The sequence below is a fragment of the Patella vulgata genome, chromosome 6, assembly GCF_932274485.2.
Source record: "Patella vulgata chromosome 6, xgPatVulg1.2, whole genome shotgun sequence".
In the NCBI taxonomy this organism is placed as follows: Eukaryota; Metazoa; Mollusca; class Gastropoda; family Patellidae; genus Patella; species Patella vulgata.
In genome coordinates, this window is record NC_065884.2 from 32,999,216 (window position 1) to 33,021,022 (window position 21,807).

At 36.4% G+C, this 21,807-nt stretch overlaps 1 long non-coding RNA gene across 2 annotated transcripts; it reads right to left on the reverse strand.

Annotated features, from left to right (window-relative positions):
• Positions 1 to 6,474: 6,474 nt before the first annotated feature.
• Positions 6,475 to 19,033, reverse strand: LOC126825448 (uncharacterized). Of its 2 annotated transcripts, none has more exons than XR_007681964.2 (8): positions 17,488 to 19,033; positions 16,579 to 16,927; positions 16,322 to 16,452; positions 14,354 to 14,536; positions 13,792 to 14,193; positions 12,589 to 13,610; positions 11,731 to 11,922; positions 6,475 to 11,456 (listed from the first exon to the last, which is right to left on the reverse strand). It is a non-coding gene; the product is annotated as an uncharacterized LOC126825448 (long non-coding RNA). The 2 variants fall into 2 exon arrangements; XR_007681963.2 differs by having other exon boundaries at positions 14,354 to 14,639.
• Positions 19,034 to 21,807: the final 2,774 nt, after the last annotated feature.

Consider the following 21,807-nt stretch of genomic DNA (forward strand, 5'->3'; position numbering starts at 1 on the left):
TGTTGGGGTCGGGTTATGGACATAACGGCCAAAAGCAAAAACGGCCAAAACATATTTAGTTATAACGGCCAAAATTTGGGCATAACGGCCAAAATTTGGGCATAACAGCTAAAATTTGGTCATAACGGCCAAAATAAATTTTGGTCACAACTCCCAAATTTTTTCCTACCTGCCCTTCATAGCCAAGTTTACAGAGTTTTAGATTAAAAAAAAAAAATTAAAATTTTGTTAATGGTTGTCAAAACATCCTTTATAACTTTTTCAATCTTGCAATTTATAAAGTTTTAAAGTTCTTTTGTCTTATGTGAATGTCACAACATTATCCCAAATTAACCATCTAGTACAATTCGAGCCTTTTCTCACAATGATGAGACATTCTTGTCTCAATGATTATCAAAACATCCTTTATAACTTTTTCAACTTTTAAAAGACACCATTGTTTAAAGCTTTTTTTATGTAATTGGTTGATGGCAATGGATACACATATGTGATAAAGGTAAATAAGCGATCAATCCATGGTACCATGATTTCCTTTTTATCGTGATCAATTCCTGGTTTCTCATTTGTATGTTCTTGATGTCTACCCAGACGAGATGTAAAAAGTAGTCTCAACAAATTTGTCACCATGTTTATCATGGTGATTAATTGAAAATGTATTAATGTCTTTCAGGGTTCTAATTCGGGTAATGTATACTGGAGATGTAACAAAAGAACGGATAAGATAAAGTGTAATGCATCAGTTAAAGAAAATCTGGAGAACAGAACCGTTGAATATGGAAAGAATGCGTACAGTCATCCCACGCAACCTGGAAAGCTACAAGAAGTTAAAGTCCGTAGAGAAGTAGGTATTTCCAACACTCATTCAATAAATTAGCCTAGAGTTTTACTTAGGTAAATACTAGGTGTTTAACTGAGATGTCCAGTTACATGTATATTGGTTAAATATGGTGTTTAATATTCTCTAGGTCAAAGATTCTGCATTAGGCAATATTTTTATGTCAGCTAGAGCCATAGTTGAAGAAGTGTTACTACTACTGGGGTAGCTCGGACCGGGGAGTAACATAGGCCAGGTGGCGTTAGTCTAACACTTCCGGTTTCGGAGTTATGACCCCCGAGCGAAGCCGGTCTTTTCGGGGTTGGCGGCTACACTAGGTCTGCCCCGAGTCTGAAAATTGGTTTATAGGGGTAGCTCGGACCGGGGAGTAACATAGGCCAGGTGGCGTTAGTCTACCACTTCCGGTTTCGGAGTTATGACCCCCGGGCGAATTCTGTCTGTTCGGGTTGGCGGCTACACTAGGTCTGCCCCGAGTCTGAAATTTGGGGTATAGGGGTAGCTCGGACCGGGGAGTAACATAGGCCAGGTGGCGTCAGTCTACCACTTCCGGTTTCGGAGTTATGACCCCCGAGCGAAGCTGGTCTGTTCGGGGTTGGCGGCTACACTAGGTCTGCCCCGAGTCTGAAATTTGGGGTATAGGGGTAGCTCGGACCGGGGAGTAACATAGGCCATGTTCTTGATGTCTACCCAGACGAGATGTAAAAAGTAGTCTCAACAAATTTGTCACCATGTTTATCATGGTGATTAATTGAAAATGTATTAATGTCTTTCAGGGTTCTAATTCGGGTAATGTATACTGGAGATGTAACAAAAGAACGGATAAGATAAAGTGTAATGCATCAGTTAAAGAAAATCTGGAGAACAGAACCGTTGAATATGGAAAGAATGCGTACAGTCATCCCACGCAACCTGGAAAGCTACAAGAAGTTAAAGTCCGTAGAGAAGTAGGTATTTCCAACACTCATTCAATAAATTAGCCTAGAGTTTTACTTAGGTAAATACTAGGTGTTTAACTGAGATGTCCAGTTACATGTATATTGGTTAAATATGGTGTTTAATATTCTCTAGGTCAAAGATTCTGCATTAGGCAATATTTTTATGTCAGCTAGAGCCATAGTTGAAGAAGTGTTACTACTACTGGGGTAGCTCGGACCGGGGAGTAACATAGGCCAGGTGGCGTTAGTCTAAAACTTCCGGTTTCGGAGTTATGACCCCCGAGCGAAGCCGGTCTTTTCGGGGTTGGCGGCTACACTAGGTCTGCCCCGAGTCTGAAAATTGGTTTATAGGGGTAGCTCGGACCGGGGAGTAACATAGGCCAGGTGGCGTTAGTCTACCACTTCCGGTTTCGGAGTTATGACCCCCGGGCGAATTCTGTCTGTTCGGGTTGGCGGCTACACTAGGTCTGCCCCGAGTCTGAAATTTGGGGTATAGGGGTAGCTCGGACCGGGGAGTAACATAGGCCAGGTGGCGTTAGTCTACCACTTCCGGTTTCGGAGTTATGACCCCCGAGCGAAGCCGGTCTGTTCGGGGTTGGCGGCTACACTAGGTCTGCCCCGAGTCTGAAATTTGGGGTATAGGGGTAGCTCGGACCGGGGAGTAACATAGGCCAGGTGGAGTTAGTCTACCACTTCCGGTTTCGGAGTTATGGCCCCCGAGCGAAGCCGGGTATCCTGCTAGTTATTATATTATTATTATTATTTATATATATATTTGTGAATGTCGTTTGTCTGTCTGTCCGTCTGTCTGTTCGGGGTTGGCGGCTACACTAGGTCTGCCCCGAGTCTGAAATTTGGGGTATAGGAGTAGCTCGGACCGGGAAGTAACATAGGCCAGGTGGCGTTAGTCTACCACTTCCGGTTTCGGAGTTATGACCCCCGAGCGAAGCCGGTCTGTTCGGGGTTGGCGGCTACACTAGGTGTGCCCCGAGTCTGAAATTTGGGGTATATGGGTAGCTGGGACCGGGGAGTAACATAGGCCAGGTGGCATTAGTCTACCACTTCCGGTTTCGGAGTTATGACCCCCGAGCGAAGCCGGGTATCCTGCTAGTATAATATATTCTGACCAAAATTAAATATACATAATATAAAACAGGAATATGTTTTAATAGCATCAATGTTTATTAAACATGCATTATTCAAAAAGTAAATGTGCCTATTGCAGGTCTTTCTTTAGGTCTGAAATGTTATATAAACTACATGTATTAATTAGACATTTATGATAATCAACTCTTGATGTAATCTAAGGTGTCCGATTTTCATTGGATTTGAATCTGATCTGCTGTTCACCGTCTGTTGATTAAAGGGGGGTTGGATGGCTGAATGGTTAGCGTGCGCGCGCTGTATCATAAAGTCTGTCATTGAGTCGACTGGCGTGGTTTCGAATCCCCGGTTGTACGTGACAAGGAGTAGGGTCGCCTGTCCAACCTCGTGGGTTTTCTCCGGGTCCTCCGGTTTCCTCCCACTGCTAAAGACCCCTACGCGCAAGCGAATTATTGAAATAAAATTAAACCATATGTTAGTCCCGAAATGACCTAGTTTGTGTCGAGTGGACGTTAAACCCAATTTCTCTCTCTCTCTCTCTGTTGATTAAACGCAACAATGGATAATCAAGACTTTGTTTATTATCGTGACAGCAGTAACAATGACAATTGAGGCTACAGTTAGAGTGGTTCATACTCAATTTTTTTTAACAACAAACACACACTATTTCGGGATTATTTTAACATTATATAAGACTTAACATAAAAACTTCATTTATCAACAATGGAAGTCTGACAACATTTGATTTTTGAGGATATAACCATTTGCAAATATGTTATAAATGCCTCAAAATCTACCCGTCTTCCATAATCAAGGCAGATAACTCTTAGTGAGAATAAGAGTTATGTCCCTTGGTCGCGGTAAAAATGGTACGGAAGCCCCTGAAACGAAATTTCATTATCGCAGTCGGAAAACATCGTTTATATCCTTGCTGCGAAGTAACGGAATACACTCTATGAGACGATTGAATTCAACATGTGGACGCATGCGCAAACGATTCGTTGTTTTAACAATATATCCACGCCTTCACATGTCTTAATATTAACTGTTTATAATGCTACAGTGAAAATTAAAATACACGTTTAGCTGGATATGAAACGATCGACGTTTGACATGAATTGTTTAAAGATTAGCCAAACATATGTATTAAAAAGAACAGTGCTTTCATTTCTGTATACCCACAGACACCGGGTCTGTTTAAAATGGCATGTTATATACAGACGGAGCGAGAGAGAGACGTCTATAAATCTAATAATATAACACTTTAATGTTAATCCCAAAGATAAATAAATATATTGGGCAGCATGATATTTGTTATGAAAAATAAATTGTCGGATAAAGTACGAGTAAAATATAATGGCATGTAATACGGAGAGTGAGGGATAAAGACCTCTATAAATAAAAAAAAAAATTTAACACTTTATTTTTTGTCCCACAGATAAATAAATATATTGTGCCGTATGATGTTTGTTATGAAAAAAAAACCACATTGCCGGATAAAGTATGGCGACTATATTCTATAAGTATTACAAATACAATAAAGAACGAGATTCAGGGAGATTTGAATTCGAATTTGGTATAGTGGGGAGGGGTAAATGCAACATAAAAGATAATATATTAACAACAAATTCAAAATTAGGACCACGTTCTCTCGTGTGGTATGCTAGCATTTACACACGAATATTTATGCTGTTATCTGTTCTATTTCGTACAAAGCGCTCAATAACATTTACCAAAACACATTTCTTCGTGACCAACGCCCCCTGAATGAATATGTCTGTATGTTAGAGCTGCATTTGCTACCGAATGTTGTCTTTTGCAACATCATTAAATCATATTCTTTAAATGGCATTTAGTAATTGGAACATAATCAAAAACACACTTTTATGGATAACAATTACTATGGTTTATTTCACTGCGACGTTTCAACAAGGTTTCGCAAGTCGTTATCAAGCATATACACAAATAGATAAAAATGAGAAAGATATGAATATATATACAAACATCAGTGCGAACTATCCAATGGAATGCAAGGTGAGTGAGCATGATTAGCTATAACAAGCTATTGATGTAACAAAGGTGCATAATCATATATATTAGAGTTAGCTTATTGTACAATTAAAACATGAAAGAGGGGATTAACCGAGATTAACAAATATTGAAACCATACACATTGTACCATAACTGAAACCAGTATATACTAAGAAAACATTCAAGAAGATCAAACTGAGGGTTTATAGAACTATATCGAAACCATAATCTTTACATTAATTATAACAGTTAAGAAATATAGAATTTTATGGTTGTGTTTTATAGTTAAGTAATGAGTTGCATATATGTATTTACAAGGTAAATATATATCAAAGTGTTGAGTAAAATATAAATAAATAACGATAAATTAAGCCGAATGCCCTATGATGAAACCTTTTATAATTATAAATATGAGTGGTAAGATATTGTAATTTGGTTGCATAGACATAAAATACTGTGATTAGCTAAATAAATTGTAGAAAATAATTGAAACATACAAATTTTACATATTGATAACAGAGGATTATAAAATGTGAGGGTTGTGGGTATGGAATATACAATCGATTCAGTATTGGGAAATGCCAGTAGTTACATATGGTTTTGCATGGGGAATTACTTAGGGGGACTGTGTTTACAATTTAATAATGCGGTCATATGCTCTGGGGATATAGACGCCTGGGTCTCGATTCAGTTTCGGTTCATGTCTTCTAATGTTGATCGCCTCATGTATCCTTCTGTTTCTTTTGTTGTGGTGGTTCACAGCCAACGTTTTAACTTTGGTCCAATCGACCCGGTGCCGTGGGTTGTCATTCAGATGTTCAGCAACTGCAGATTGATTGGTGGGGGCTTTTGACATGTGTTCTTTCAGTCGGATATCTAATGGTCTTTTAGATTCTCCAATGTAACTTTCCTGGCACTGCAGTTAATTTTGTAGACACAGCCTTTTGATGAGAAGGGTTTAGTGGGGTTCAACTTTCCATTCGCTTTTGCCAAGTCTTTGGTTGTTGCGCCCTTCAAGAAAGTGGTTTCAATATGTGCTTCCCTTTTCAATAATCTTCTGATTTGGTGGGAGATGTTGCCGTGGAAGGGTATGAAGATTCTAATTGGAGGTTTATCGTTTTTTGGGTTTATCAGGTTTTGGTAGGTCGGATAGTGTGGCATTGATGAGCTTGTTGACCATTTGTTCTGGGTATCCGTTGTGCTTGGTGAATACTTCTTTTAAGTGTTGAATTTCTTCGGGAAGGGATTCAGGGTCACAAATATTCTTGGCTCTTTTGGTTAAAGTGGTGATAATGCCTGCTAATCACAGTATTTTATGTCTATGCAACCAAATTACAATATCTTACCACTCATATTTATAATTATAAAAGGTTTCATCATAGGGCATTCGGCTTAATTTATCGTTATTTATTTATATTTTACTCAACACTTTGATATATATTTACCTTGTAAATACATATATGCAACTTATTACTTAACTATAAAACACAACCATAAAATTCTATATTTCTTAACTGTTATAATTAATGTAAAGATTATGGTTTCGATATAGTTCTATAAACCCTCAGTTTGATCTTCTTGAATGTTTTCTTAGTATATACTGGTTTCAGTTATGGTACAATGTGTATGGTTTCAATATTTGTTAATCTCGGTTAATCCCCTCTTTCATGTTTTAATTGTACAATAAGCTAACTCTAATATATATGATTATGCACCTTTGTTACATCAATAGCTTGTTATAGCTAATCATGCTCACTCACCTTGCATTCCATTGGATAGTTCGCACTGATGTTTGTATATATATTCATATCTTTCTCATTTCTATCTATTTGTGTATATGCTTGATAACGACTTGTGAAACCTTGTTGAAACGTCGCAGTGAAATAAACCATAGTAATTGTTATCCATAAAAGTGTGTTTTTGATCATTAAATCATATACATGTACTTATACAGTATAACCATATATCTGTCTGTTCAGATATTTTTTATAACAATCAACGTTATCATGTCAGCTAATATTCCACAGAAATACAAGTTTCCCAAAGATGATTTAAGTTGAAATTAAATTAATCTATTAATTGTATAATCGCCTGTACACACAACCTATTTAAATTGAACTTTCTAAATCTGTTACCTAATCGTCACCCGATACCGATCTATATTTAAATGTAATACATAAGTTGATAATATCCTCTTCTTTGTCAAACAATAAATTGTAAAATTTAATTAACAAATATTATTCTTGACTATATAGTTCCTGGAACAAAAGGATTTACTACAAACCAATAAATAAAAAAGATGATCGTTCAAAACGCCAGTTGATAATATCCTCTTCTTTATCAAACAATAAAATGTAAAATTAAATTAACAAACATTGTTTACAATATTTCCTGGAACAAAAGGATTTACAACAAACTAATAAATATGCACAGTTAAAATGAACCAGAAAACAACCGAAACTCTAAATAGAGGGTATTAAATGATTAAAACGTATTCACTTTGTCAGAATGTCTGTCTGCTGGGACATCTGGAATGAAGAATAAAATGGACATAGAAATAAAAAAAAATCAATTAACTGCATTTCATAACCGCTAAGAAAGAGGCATTGTAAACTTCTTCCGATTAAGTAGGGTGAGCCATACAAATATTTTTTTCTAAATTTGCCTTTAAATTTGGGACAGAACGTTCCTTACCCGCCGAAGAAAAACAAAAAAGTGATTTATCAGAAACTGGCTGATTCATGACGTATCTACGAAATCGGGGCTGTGCATTCAATGCCTCTTTGTTTCCCCGAGTGACGAAAACTTTGAAAGCCCATCATCCATTCCTTCTTTATTTATCCAAAGTCCCATCCCGGCAATTTCTGCTGTTAGGCGCTCTTTTTTCCTAATCTCAAGTTGTCCCCACCAATCAATCTGCAGTTGCTGAACATCTGAATGACAACCCACGGCACCGGGTCGATTGGACCAAAGTTAAAACGTTGGCTGTGAACCACCACAACAAAAGAAACAGAAGGATACATGAGGCGATCAACATTAGAAGACATGAACCGAAACTGAATCGAGACCCAGGCGTCTATATCCCCAGAGCATATGACCGCATTATTAAATTGTAAACACAGTTCCCCTAAGTAATTCCCCATGCAAAACCATATGTAACTACTGGCATTTCCCAATACTGAATCGATTGTATATTCCATACCCACAACCCTCACATTTTATAATCCTCTGTTATCAATATGTAAAATTTGTATGTTTCAATTATTTTCTACAATTTATTTAGCTAATCACAGTATTTTATGTCTATGCAACCAAATTACAATATCTTACCACTCATATTTATAATTATAAAAGGTTTCATCATATGGCATTCGGCTTAATTTATCGTTATTTATTTATATTTTACTCAACACTTTGATATATATTTACCTTGTAAATACATATATGCAACTTATTACTTAACTATAAAACACAACCATAAAATTCTATATTTCTTAACTGTTATAATTAATGTAAAGATTATGGTTTCGATATAGTTCTATAAACCCTCAGTTTAATCTTCTTGAATGTTTTCTTAGTATATACTGGTTTCAGTTATGGTACAATGTGTATGGTTTCAATATTTGTTAATCTCGGTTAATCCCCTCTTTCATGTTTTAATTGTACAATAAGCTAACTCTAATATATATGATTATGCACCTTTGTTACATCAATAGCTTGTTATAGCTAATCATGCTCACTCACCTTGCATTCCATTGGATAGTTCGCACTGATGTTTGTATATATATTCATATCTTTCTCATTTCTATCTATTTGTGTATATGCTTGATAACGACTTGTGAAACCTTGTTGAAACGTCGCAGTGAAATAAACCATAGTAATTGTTATCCATAAAAGTGTGTTTTTGATCATTAAATCATATACATGTACTTATACAGTATAACCATATATCTGTCTGTTCAGATATTTTTTATAACAATCAACGTTATCATGTCAGCTAATATTCCACAGAAATACAAGTTTCCCAAAGATGATTTAAGTTGAAATTAAATTAATCTATTAATTGTATAATCGCCTGTACACACAACCTATTTAAATTGAACTTTCTAAATCTGTTACCTAATCGTCACCCGATACCGATCTATATTTAAATGTAATACATAAGTTGATAATATCCTCTTCTTTGTCAAACAATAAATTGTAAAATTTAATTAACAAATATTATTCTTGACTATATAGTTCCTGGAACAAAAGGATTTACTACAAACCAATAAATAAAAAAGATGATCGTTCAAAACGCCAGTTGATAATATCCTCTTCTTTATCAAACAATAAAATGTAAAATTAAATTAACAAACATTGTTTACAATATTTCCTGGAACAAAAGGATTTACAACAAACTAATAAATATGCACAGTTAAAATGAACCAGAAAACAACCGAAACTCTAAATAGAGGGTATTAAATGATTAAAACGTATTCACTTTGTCAGAATGTCTGTCTGCTGGGACATCTGGAATGAAGAATAAAATGGACATAGAAATAAAAAAAAATCAATTAACTGCATTTCATAACCGCTAAGAAAGAGGCATTGTAAACTTCTTCCGATTAAGTAGGGTGAGCCATACAAATATTTTTTTCTAAATTTGCCTTTAAATTTGGGACAGAACGTTCCTTACCCGCCGAAGAAAAACAAAAAAGTGATTTATCAGAAACTGGCTGATTCATGACGTATCTACGAAATCGGGGCTGTGCTTTCAATGCCTCTTTGTTTCCCCGAGTGACGAAAACTTTGAAAGCCCATCATCCATTCCTTCTTTATTTATCCAAAGTCCCATCCCGGCAATTTCTGCTGTTAGGCGCTCTTTTTTCCTAATCTCAAGTTGTCCCCTTTCTTTTAATTTATCCCTTTTCGCCAAAAGAACCTCTAACCGTTTTCTCTCAATCTCTTCGTGCCTTTGTCTAAATTTGGAAAGTTGGTTTTTCGTTATAATTCGAGCATCCATTATGACCAAATTACGTCTATCAGGAGAAAGAGTTTTAAGCCATTCGTTAGATTTATTCATTTTATATAAAATGGATGCTTCCTTGCAAAAAGTATTAGACGAGGGCGCGATCCTCATTAATCTATCGAGATGACTGAACACGGTTTCCGGCAATTTGTTGTGAGGCATGGCAGAACCCGAACATGAAGGATTAAAGTCATCTCGATACTCAAGTAAAATATTTGAAATGTACTTTTTAAACTCGACAAAGAGGATTTTAAAAAAATGGATGAGGGTTGAATTAATATCGGAATTAAAATCTAATTTTTTTAAGTGATCAAGGACCGGATCGTTTTCAATTTTAATCAGAGATTCAAACGGGTGTGATTTACCTTCTGCAAAGTCATGTAAATTTGCTGTTTCAAAAAAATCATGTAATTTTTTATAAATATGTTTCATATCAAGAGCATTAATACCGCTTTCTAATATGCGCCACAGTGGAGCAGTCATTAGTTTATTTATGGCTACAGAATAATTAAATAAGATACTATGATTATGAAAGTAATTTACACCAAGTTACCGAAAAGTGTCTGGAGAATAAAGACTACCACTAAAAAGTTTGTTTCGGTTATTTTCCGGTCTCAAATAGTTCTGCGTATTTAGAGCTAGCAAATATTTATTTCCTAAAGTAAATAGAGCGCCACGTAAACGAAGGTTGTAACGACCAAATAAAAGAAAATCCCAAAATGCTGTAATGAGTTTATCTTGCCACGCTCATGGATTAATAAGTTAGAAATGAAACGAAGCTATTACAGCTAGCTCTGTACCGAAATCGCCAAAAAACCAAAAATCAAAAATTAAACCAAAGAGTTGTAATCGAAATTTTTGCTCACGTTCGTTATTAAATAAACACGAAAGTCGAAACGCGTAATGAGTGTATTTTTACTTGGCTTCATATACCAATACATGTTTGTATAATACCACGTGGAAAGCTATTTGTGGCGTATATTTGCTGCGACCTCCAAAATCACGTGCGCGGGACTAAACATTGCTCACTTCAGAAAATATCCCCGATGATGCAGTCAAGCAGAGACCTGTGCATGTTTATATAAGGACAAATAAGTGACCATTGAACCACTCTACTACAGTCATTTTTACAATAAAGTTTTCTCGGCTAATAGTGAAGCAATTTGACTGAAATTCCCAGCATATTCCATTTACATCATCTAGTTTTAACTATTACAGTGAGAACTGCCAGATCTTGATCTAATCCACCATAATGTATCTTTAACTAATAGAAAAAAATGTTTTGTTTGATAATTTGGGTAGGTCTTTTGAACAGTGCTCCTTCTTTCATGGTTATGCCCATTTGTCAGGATACCTCCTCTTTACTTTGCAGACTATACAGTTCGATATTACTTATCTGATTATCTCTTCCATGTCGACTGTGCCTCCAAAACTGACGGTAGACAGCAAGGCGAAACCCTTTCTGTTCATCATCATCTGGCACCCTAACAAAATGTCGTCTCTTGTTTGTAATGCGATCTAAACGCCCTCATCTAATTTCCTGAAAGTAAATGTTAAAATATGTAAAAATGTATTATGGTTTTATATAACTATTAGTTGTTTAATGTCAAATATTTTTTTTTATATTTTGTAAACAGAGTTTGTCCTGAATGTAAATATTAAGAGTCTCTGAGTAAAACAGTTGTTGATGTGATAATTATTTGGTTGTCATCAAATCACAAGCTACCATAAAGAAATAGTGAAATTACCGATATTCCAACTATAAAAGTTAACACTGCATGAAGTTTTAGATTTTATACTTGACATCTACTTACCGGTCTTAGAGATAAGCAATTTTGAGGCAAAAGTTTATAGCATAATTTTTTGTCGGTGGTGGTGGAGACGTGACTGGTGTGTCTCTAGCTGCAATAGTCAAACTGTTGCAAATTTCAAGCCTGGTTGTCTTTCTATTATGACAACCAGCAATTCCGTTCTTTTTTTTTATCATCCAGCTGTGATATTAACATCTGTAAATATTAAATGTAATCTTGATGTAATGAAATATTTTTTTTGTAATTATATAATAAATTAGCTCACATGACAGCCAAAGAATTGAAAAGATTTGGTTTTTATACATATTTGCATGCCATACAAAATGTTAATGATATGACTTGTCAGTTATCTGTTTGTCGTCATTGGCACTTTAAACAAAACCATTCTGGGTTTGTAACAGGAGCTACACAACCCCTCCAATCTGTTTCACAGAGAATTACGAGTCTAGTGATATATCTCTGTCAAAGATGACTGCCTTAACACGTGCTGTCACAGCACGCAGCGTCAATCATTGGCTGAATGGCGCGTGCATTGTTTACATAAGACGTTACTGCTTCGGAGAGAATGCTGCATTTTAGTCATTTTAATACCCATTTACACTAAATAGGAAATAATTTTTACCTACAAATACGTCAAACGCCTTTATTTATTTTTCCAATACATAAAAAAAATGTTTTAGAATTTAATTTGTCGCAGGAAAAAAGTTAATATTTCTGGCTCATTAAGCCGCATCGATGTCATCCTTATTAGTGATTGTAGCGGCCTAGCAAATATTCACTGCGGATCAGTGTGAACCCCCTCATCTACAGTAAGCATAATACAGCATAAGGTTGTAGTAAAGAAATTACTGTTATTTATACCTTCAATCCATCAATTCTCTGTGATCTCAACCTTGCCACCTTTTTTTCTGTGGTCCCTGTGACATCTCTTGGATGCCTTGAGACAACTCGTCTGTGCACAATTTTCCTACGCTTTGATGGAGAGGAAGGGTCTGTAAGATGGGTCAGTCGTAGCCTTTTCTGGTGTTGGCAAATCCGGCAAACTTTTAATATTATCAGAACTTGATAGTGGTGTACGAATAGTGGTGCGTGGATCACTTGATGTGTCACCTACTCGGCATAAAAATCATAAAATATCGATAGATTTTCCCACTCTTACTGCCTCTACATAGCTTTTTCTAGAAAATTCTGAAGAAAACAAAACATTCAAAACTTGTGAAAATATCAACAAAAATCATTCCAAGGATATTGTCATTTGGTTTATAAATTTCATTGAGTTTAAAACAAATATACACATTGCAATACATAATTACTTAATAGTCTTTATTATTTGGTAGTTTTTAGTTTGGTCACAAAATTTCATAAAGAATGAAGACATACTTGTATCACAAGTCCTGCGTGTCCACTGATCACACTTGCTACATGCCATTGCCTGTTCTTCACTGCGGGAGCAGGTCGTTTCATCCCATGACCGGTTCACCCCGGGCTGTTTCATCCCACAAATCAATAAACAGGTTTTACGTATTTTTAATATTTTATTCATACATTTATAACAATTACAACATGTCATGGCACTTTTAGTAATATCATTTGTATCATTTCATACATAAATCATTTCATACATAAATCATAATACATAAATCAATTACTTGATTTCATTAAATTATCTATTTACGGCTTTTATAAATAAATGTATTTGTTAAATTATTTTATAAAGAAATGTATTTGTTAAATTATTTTTATAAAGAAATGTATTTGTTAAATTAAATTATTTTTATAAAGAAATGTATTTGTTTAACTATTTCATTAAATTATCTATTATCATTTGTACATAAAACTGAGACCCGCTCCCACACACCTTGACTTAAGACGCCTGTGCCATCCTGAAATACATAAATCTCATATTAAAGAATGTCAACATGTAATAAGAATATTCAATTAAACTACTAATTACTATTGAATGTAAATACTATTGAATGTAAATACTATTGAATGTAAATACTATTGAATGTAAATACTATTGAATGTAAATACTATTGAATGTAAGTAATTAAATTAATTCACCTTCACAATCATTATTTGTTCGGAAAGCCATCATGAAGATGCTGATGTTATTTAAAGAATAGACAGGACTCGAACCAGGTTTGTCGGATATACGAAACGAGTTCCCGTAAAGGGTCCATGTTTGCCATCAGACACAACTTGTCGAAGGCAGCTCGCATGTGGTCGGCGGGTAGAAAAGGTAGCGCCATCAAACTACGGACGTAATTATAGATGTAGATGGTCTTCCTTTCGTAGTAAGTACCCGTCAACCCAACACCATGAATCTTCCTCCAAACGCATTGTATCCAATGAAAAACACAGCCCTTTAAACACTTTTCTGATAGCTGACCAGCAACCTGGTTCAAAGTCCAACATGCCATATTCTACTGCAGGTTGATATCTTTCCTTTATATGTAATAGTACCTACAATAACAAAAGATTACAATATGTAAATGTAAAGATTGCAATATGTAAATGTAAAGATTGCAATATGTAAATGTAAATTGTATTCATTTATTAAGAGATTAAAATATGTATAGATAAATTGTTACCATGTATACTATTTATTTATTTATTAACCCACCTCTTCATAGTCTTCGGACGTCCTTCCTTTCATCCGGACGAAACATAGCGGCACCTGCTTCATACTGTCCCCTTTTTTCAAAAAAACATGTATGGACCACAACTGGGAAAACGGCTCTTTAACTACTTTAAATGTCCCATCCATGAACCATCTTTTACACGTTTTCAAAAGCTCTATCTGTGTCTGTGTGGCAAACATTAGAGTGACAATTGTTGTTTTATGATCAGTAGCTAGTTGAGCAGTAATCAGTTAATTAAATGATATTTTCTCAAATGATATTTGATCTCTGGAATACACAATTAACATGGTTAAAAAGGGGCGCGTCGAATTACCCAATAACACCCAATAACTGCCCAATAACACCCAATAACTCCAAAATAACACCCAATAACGGCCCAGTAACTCCAAAATAACAACCAATAACTACAAAATGTTTGGAAACACAAAATAACAATTTAGTTGAATTTAAGAAGCATCGCTGCTTTGTGTCCAAATCGGAGTTCCACGCTCACTCGCCTGAAGGGAGATAACTCGTATATGTGATTTTTGTTGACAAGAAATTAATAACACCCAATAACTGCTCAATAACTGCCCAATAACACCAAATTGTTGACAATATAACAATTTAGTTGAATTTAAAACCCTCGCAACGCTGAGCCCAAATCAGAATTTTACGCTCACTCGCCTGAAGGGAGATAACTCGTGTATGTGATTTTTATTTACAAGAAATTAATGTATGCTTTGGTTTGGAAAGGAATTAAAATTAAACGCCAAGTATCTCGTTACCTCGTCAGGTAGCGCCTTTGTGCGTAGAATGTTTGGCAGTTAATTAGAATTTCTTTACAGGCTAATTATTTTATTATCTTTATAATATTTTCATATGAAACATTTTTAAATATGTGTATGGTTTTTTTTTATAAAACATTGGTTTGTAAAGGAATTAAAATTAAACGCCAAGTATCTCGTTACCTCGTCAGGTAGTTTTAATAAAATATTTCATATGAAACAGGTTTAAATGTTTTAATAAAATATTGGTTTGGAAAGGAATTAAAATTAACCGCCAGGTATCTCGTTACCTCGTCAGGTAGCGCCTTTGTGCGTAGAATTCCTTTACAGACTAATTATTTTGTTATCTTTATATTTTCATAGGAAACATTTGTAAATATGTGTATGTTTTTAATAAAATATTGTTTTATAAAGGAATTAAAATTAACAGCCAAGTATCTCGTTACCTCGTCAGGTAACGTCTGTGTGCGTAGAATGTTTGGCAGTTAATTAGAATTTCTTTACAGACTAATCGTTAATGTCGTCGGGTAGCGCATTTTTGAATTATTGGAAGTTAATTTGAATTTCATGAAAAACTATAGCGAGGACATCTGTAATAACGTTTTGTTATTGCAACCACCTGACGATACCCATGGAGGGGTTGAAATAGTTATTCCATATTTGACGCCCATGTATAATTAAAACGAATTGCAACGAAAGCATACATTAATTTCTTGTAAACAAAAATCACATACACGAGTTATCTCCCTTCAGGCGAGTGAGCGTAGAACTCTTCTGATTTGGGCTCAACGTTGCGAGGGTTTTAAATTCAACTAAATTGTTATTTTGTGTTTCCAAAGTCAACAATTTGGTGTTATTAGGCAGTTATTGGGTGTTATTAATTTCCTGTCAACAAAAATCACATATACGAGTTATCTCCCTTCAGGCGAGTGAGCGTGAAACTCTGATTTGGACACAAAGCAGCGATGCTTCTTAAATTCAACTAAATTGTTATTTTGTGTTTCCAAAGTCAACATTTTGTAGTTATTGGTTGTTATTTTGGAGTTATTGGATGTTATTGGGCAGTTATTGGGTGTTATTGGGTAATTCGACGCGCCGGTTAAAAAGAGTGACAATTGTTGTTTTGTGATCAGTAGCTAGTTAATTAAATGATATTTACTCAATCAATTATATGAAACTCACCTTTACTGTGAAGGAAAATCCATCGGAGGTCACCAATTTCGCTTTTCCTCTTTCTCCAATCTTCAGCTATTTCATATGTCACTTCGTGATCAGCTATTACTGACGTGTCGAGTTGGTCTTCCGGTAAAGATCTGAAATATATTCCAAGTAAATAAAGTATTTCCGGTAAATAAAAAAATATATTTTTAAGTATTTCAGGTAAGATAGTATTTCAGGTAAATAAAAAAATCTTAAATTATCACATTTAATTTACTCACATGTCAGCGACCTCTCTGGTTTGGTTGATGCTTCCGCGGTCCGTGATGTCGAATGACACCTCAAGCTCGTTTGTTGTCGATTCCTCGCCATTGGTTTCACCATTTGTTGTCAATGCTTCGTCGGTATTGGTAGTTGTTGATAGGACGTTGGAAACATCAAGAGTAAAATATGGAACCATTGAAGCAGTTGACGTTGAGTTCCAGGGTTCGGCAAAGTGGTGTTCCTCTTCTTCGTCGGCATTTGTGGTCGGTGGTATACCAGCTACTTCTCTCGTAACACAATCTGCACACGCGAAATGTAGTTCAATCTTACATTTCCTAGCAGCAAGATAATCCTTGTTTGAAATGCCTAAAATAAATAAATAAATAAATATATTCGATTTACTATCAATAAATTAAAATTCGATTTACTATCAATAAATTAAACATGCATTATGCAAGAGCAAAATCTGCTTATTATACGTCTTTCTTTAGGCCTGAAATGTTATCTAACTTATCAATTAGACATTAATTAACTTATCCAGACCATAATAAACTCTGGATGTCAAGGCTAGCTTTCGATGTTGGCTGGATTAGATTCCTATATCCCGCTAACGGCCGTTGATAATTAAATCAGAAAAAGTGGATAATCGAGACTATACTGTTTATATTAATGATTTTAGTAATGATGACCGAGACTATGCAAAAATTTCACCCGCGTCTTTCTAGGCTCATAGTGGATCAATTTGACTGAAATTTTCAGCAAATTACCTTTACACTATCTAGTTTTTAACTATTATAGCGAGAACTGCCATCTCTTTATCTTATCTCCCATAAAAAATTAATATATATTCGATTTACTATCAATAAATTAAGAAAAATAAATAAATATATTCGATTTACTATCAATAATATTTAAAGTCAAGTCACCTGTATTGCATGTTCGATGCTGCCAACGATCGCAAATGTCACAGCATGTTGACGGGGTCTAACTACGGTAGAGCAACGAATACAAAGATCAGCCATGGTGTAAATCCAAAAGATGAATGATAATCTTTCGTTCGTTCGTTCGTTTCTGGAGTTTTACGTCCACTTCCACATTCGTTCGTTAGTTTCTGGTGTTTTACGTCCACTTCCACCTAAGGTGATATCGTACACAAGTTCCACATTCGTTCGTTCGTTCGTTTCTGGGGTTTTACGTCCACTTCCACCTAAGGTGATATCGTAGACAATTTTCCACATTCACTTTCGGATCATATTTATAGTTAGATAACGCTTTAGATCAAAGTAATTAATTTTAATTGTTTATTTATCTGGCTTCTTACATAAATGTGTAAATACAACTCAAACTCTCGCGTCATGTTTTTATTACTAATCCATAACAATTAATTGCGTGTTTATTTAATAATAAACAATAAAGTACATGTTTATTTGACAACAAGTAAGTGTTTAACAGTTTATTCGACAATAAGTACAACTCAGTTAATTAACTGCTATTTTAATAACAAGGGGGATGAAACAGCCCGGGGTTTGTCTGCGATATCACTTATGTGGAAGCAGACGTTAAACACCAAGAACTACTACTACTACAGCCCGGGGTGAAACAGCCCGGGGTGAAACAGCCCGATAGAAAATTAGGTTGGGATGAAACAGCCCCCGGTGAACCGGTTATGGGATGAACTGACCCGCACCCCTTCACTGCCCTACTAGACTTTAGAGTTGACACACTTCTCAACCATTTTGAATGACATTTTTTCAATTGACAAAAATTACCAGCCATTCCTTTTATAAATACGGGACTACCTGCTATCACTATAAGCCATTCTATCTTCCAAATTACAAAGAATCCATTCTATATTTTAGTATACAATGTATCATTTGCAGGTGAAAAGTCGGCTCTATTTCAGTATCGCACCTCTACCAGTTCCCATGATCATAGGGGTATTCATGGGGTTTAGCCATGACCTCACACCAAATTTCAGCCGAATCTGTCAATAACTTTTTATTTTACTGTAGTTTAGCTTATACGAGAGAAAGTTTATCCGATTTTGACGCCATTTTGTTTGTTGGCTATTTAGACTCGAATAACAAGACAGGGTTAGGGTTAGGGCTAGTCCTGTCTACATCTTGAGACTATGACGAAATCTACAGGTCCTAGCCCTTACCCTAACCCTTATCCTAACCCACAATCCACATATGACGTCATTCGAGCCTAAATAGTCAACAAACAAAATGGCGTCAAAATCGGATAAACTTATCTCTTATAGAAGCTAAACTGAGGTCATTGCTAGCCCACCTGAACATCCCCTGAAAATTTCAAGTCTCTACGACCCCGGGAACTGGTAGAGGTGCGATACTGAAATAGAGCCGAAAAGTCTACCGGCGATATTGCACTTTCGTACCTCTACCAGTTCCCGTGGTCGTAGACACTTGAAATTTTCAGAGGATGTTAAGGGGGACCAGCAATGACCACACATCAAATTTCAGCCGAATCGATCAATAACTTTTTTATTTTACCGACCTTTTAATTTCTAACGAGAGAGAACTTCATCCGTTTGACGCCATTTGCTTTGTTTACTATAAGAAGACTCGAATAACAGTTCATAAAAATTAATATAATTTTCGTATACTTTAATTTTTGCGCGAAGCCACCATTTTCTATAAAATACTATTTGGTATTGATCAGTGGATTGGCCCTTAGGTGTGAATATTGCCGTGACCTTGATTTTGACCTGGAGTCCAAACTTCCCATCCATATCGGGGCCTTTGCGTTGATGCTTGCCGTGGCCTTATTTCTTACTGTATTATCAAAGTTAATGTTCGAGGTGAAAGCAGAGACGACGTCCTTCAGAAAAGATAATTGGGTCAAAGTCGTAGGTCAAGGTCATCTTATCTTACAGGAAACTAAACTCAAACTTTTCAAAGTCATTTTTGGGACATTTGACCTTGACCTCGTAACCATTTTCGAAGGCTATCACCTTGGCTTGAATCATGGACGTTTACCTTGGTCCTGTCGCACACTGCTCGGTCAGACAACGGTCAGACGCAGAGGGCCCGTGTCCGAAAGGTAGTCAATGGGCGTGGTCAATGTGAAAGGTCGTGGTGACCTCCACTAGTCACCGTTAACCAACCGTGACCTTGACTCTGACCTTGAGTCCAAACTTACCATCCATCTCGGGCCCTTTGCGTTTATGCTTGCCGTGGCCTTATTTCTTACTGTATTATCAAAGTTAATGTTCGAGGTGAAAGCAGACGTCCTTCAGAAAAGATAATTGGGTCAAAGTCGTAGGTCAAGGTCATCTTACAGAAAACTAAACTCAAACTTTTCAAAGTCATTTTTGGGACATTTGACCTTGACTTACGACCTTGACCCCGTAACCATTTTCGAAGGCTATCACCTTGGCTTGAATCATGGACGTTTACCTTGGTCCTGTCGCACACTGCTCGGTCAGACAACGGTCAAACGCAGAGGGCCCGTGTCCGAAAGGAAGTCAATGGGCGTGGTCAATGTGAAAGGTCGTGGTGACCTCCACTAGTCACCGTTAACCATCCGTGACCTTGACTCTGACCTTGAGCCCAAACTCACCATCCATCTCGGGCCCTTTGCGTTTATGCTTGCCGTGGCCTTATTTCTAACTGTATTATCAAAGTTACTGTTCGAGGTGAAAGCAGAGACGATGTTTTTCAGAAAAGATAATTGGGTCAAAGTCGTAGGTCAAGGTCATCTTACAGAAAACTAAACTCAAACTTTTCAAAGTCAGTTTTGGGACATTTGACCTTGACTTACGACCTTGACCCCGTAACCATTTTCGAAGGCTATCACCTTGGCTTGAACCATCGACGTTTACTTTGGTCCTGTCGCACACTGTTCTGTCAGAAAAGGGTCAAACGCAAAGGGCCCGTGTCCGAAAGGAAGTCAATGGACGTGGTCAATGTGAAAGGTCGTGGTGACCTTCACTAGTCACCTTTAACCATCTGTGACCTTGACTTTGACCTTGAATCCTAACTTCCCATCCATCTCGGGCCCTTTGCGTTTATGCTTGCCGTGACCCTATTTCTTACTGTATTATCAAAATTAATGCTTGAGGTGAAAGCAGAGACAACGTCCTTCAGAAAAGTTAAATGGGTCAAAGTCGTAGGTCAAGGTCATCTTACAGAAAACTAAACTCAAACTTTTCTAAGTCAGTTTTGGGACATTTGACCTTGACTTACGACCTTGACCCGTAATCATTTTCGAAGGCTATCACCTTGGCTTGAATCATGGACGTTTACGGTCAAACGCAGAGGGGCCCGTGTCGGAAAGGAAGTCAATGGGCGTGGTCAATGTGAAAGGTCGTGGTGACCTCCACTAGTTACCTTTAACCATCCGTGACCTTGACTTCGACCTTGAGTCCAAACTTCCCATCCATCTCGGGCCCTTTTCATTTATGCTTGCCGTGACCCTATTTCTTACTATATTATCAAAGTTACTGTTCGAGGTGAAAGCAGAGACGACGTTCTCCAGAAAAGATAATTGGGTCAAAGTCGTAGGTCAAGGTCATCTTCACCTCGAACATTAACTTTGATAATACAATAAGAAATAAGGCCACGGCAAGCATAAACGCAAAGGCCCCGATATGGATGGGAAGTTTGGACTCAAGGTCAAAATCATGGTCACGGCAATGTTCACGCCTAAAGGCCAATCCACTGATCAACACCAAATAGTATTTTATAGAAAATGGTGGCTTCGCGCAAAAATAAAGTATACGGAATAAAATAAAACCAAGTACGAACAATCCAAACCATAAGACAGAATTCGAAGTCCTAAAAAACGTTATAGGCAAAATAGTGTATTCAAGCAAAATAGTGTAATCAGCAAATGGACTGCTCCTCCTGTACAAAATACACGACAAACAGTGGTAACAGGTGTCCGGAAGAGTAAGCTTACCCTGCCTGGAATTATATTAATTTTTATGAACTGCAGTGTTAGGCAGCTAGTGCAGTGTGTCGGTTTCCGTCTTAGTGTCTTGTTATTCGAGTCTAAATAGTAAACAAAGCAAATGGCGTCAAACGGATGAAGTTCTCTCTCGTTAGAAATTAAAAGGTCGGTAAAATAAAAAAGTTATTGATCGATTCGGCTGAAATTTGATGTGTGGTCATTGCTGGTACCCCTTAACATCCTCTGAAAATTTCAAGTGTCTACGACCACGGGAACTGGTAGAGGTACGAAAGTGCAATAGCGCACGAAAATATAAAAACAACAACCCATCC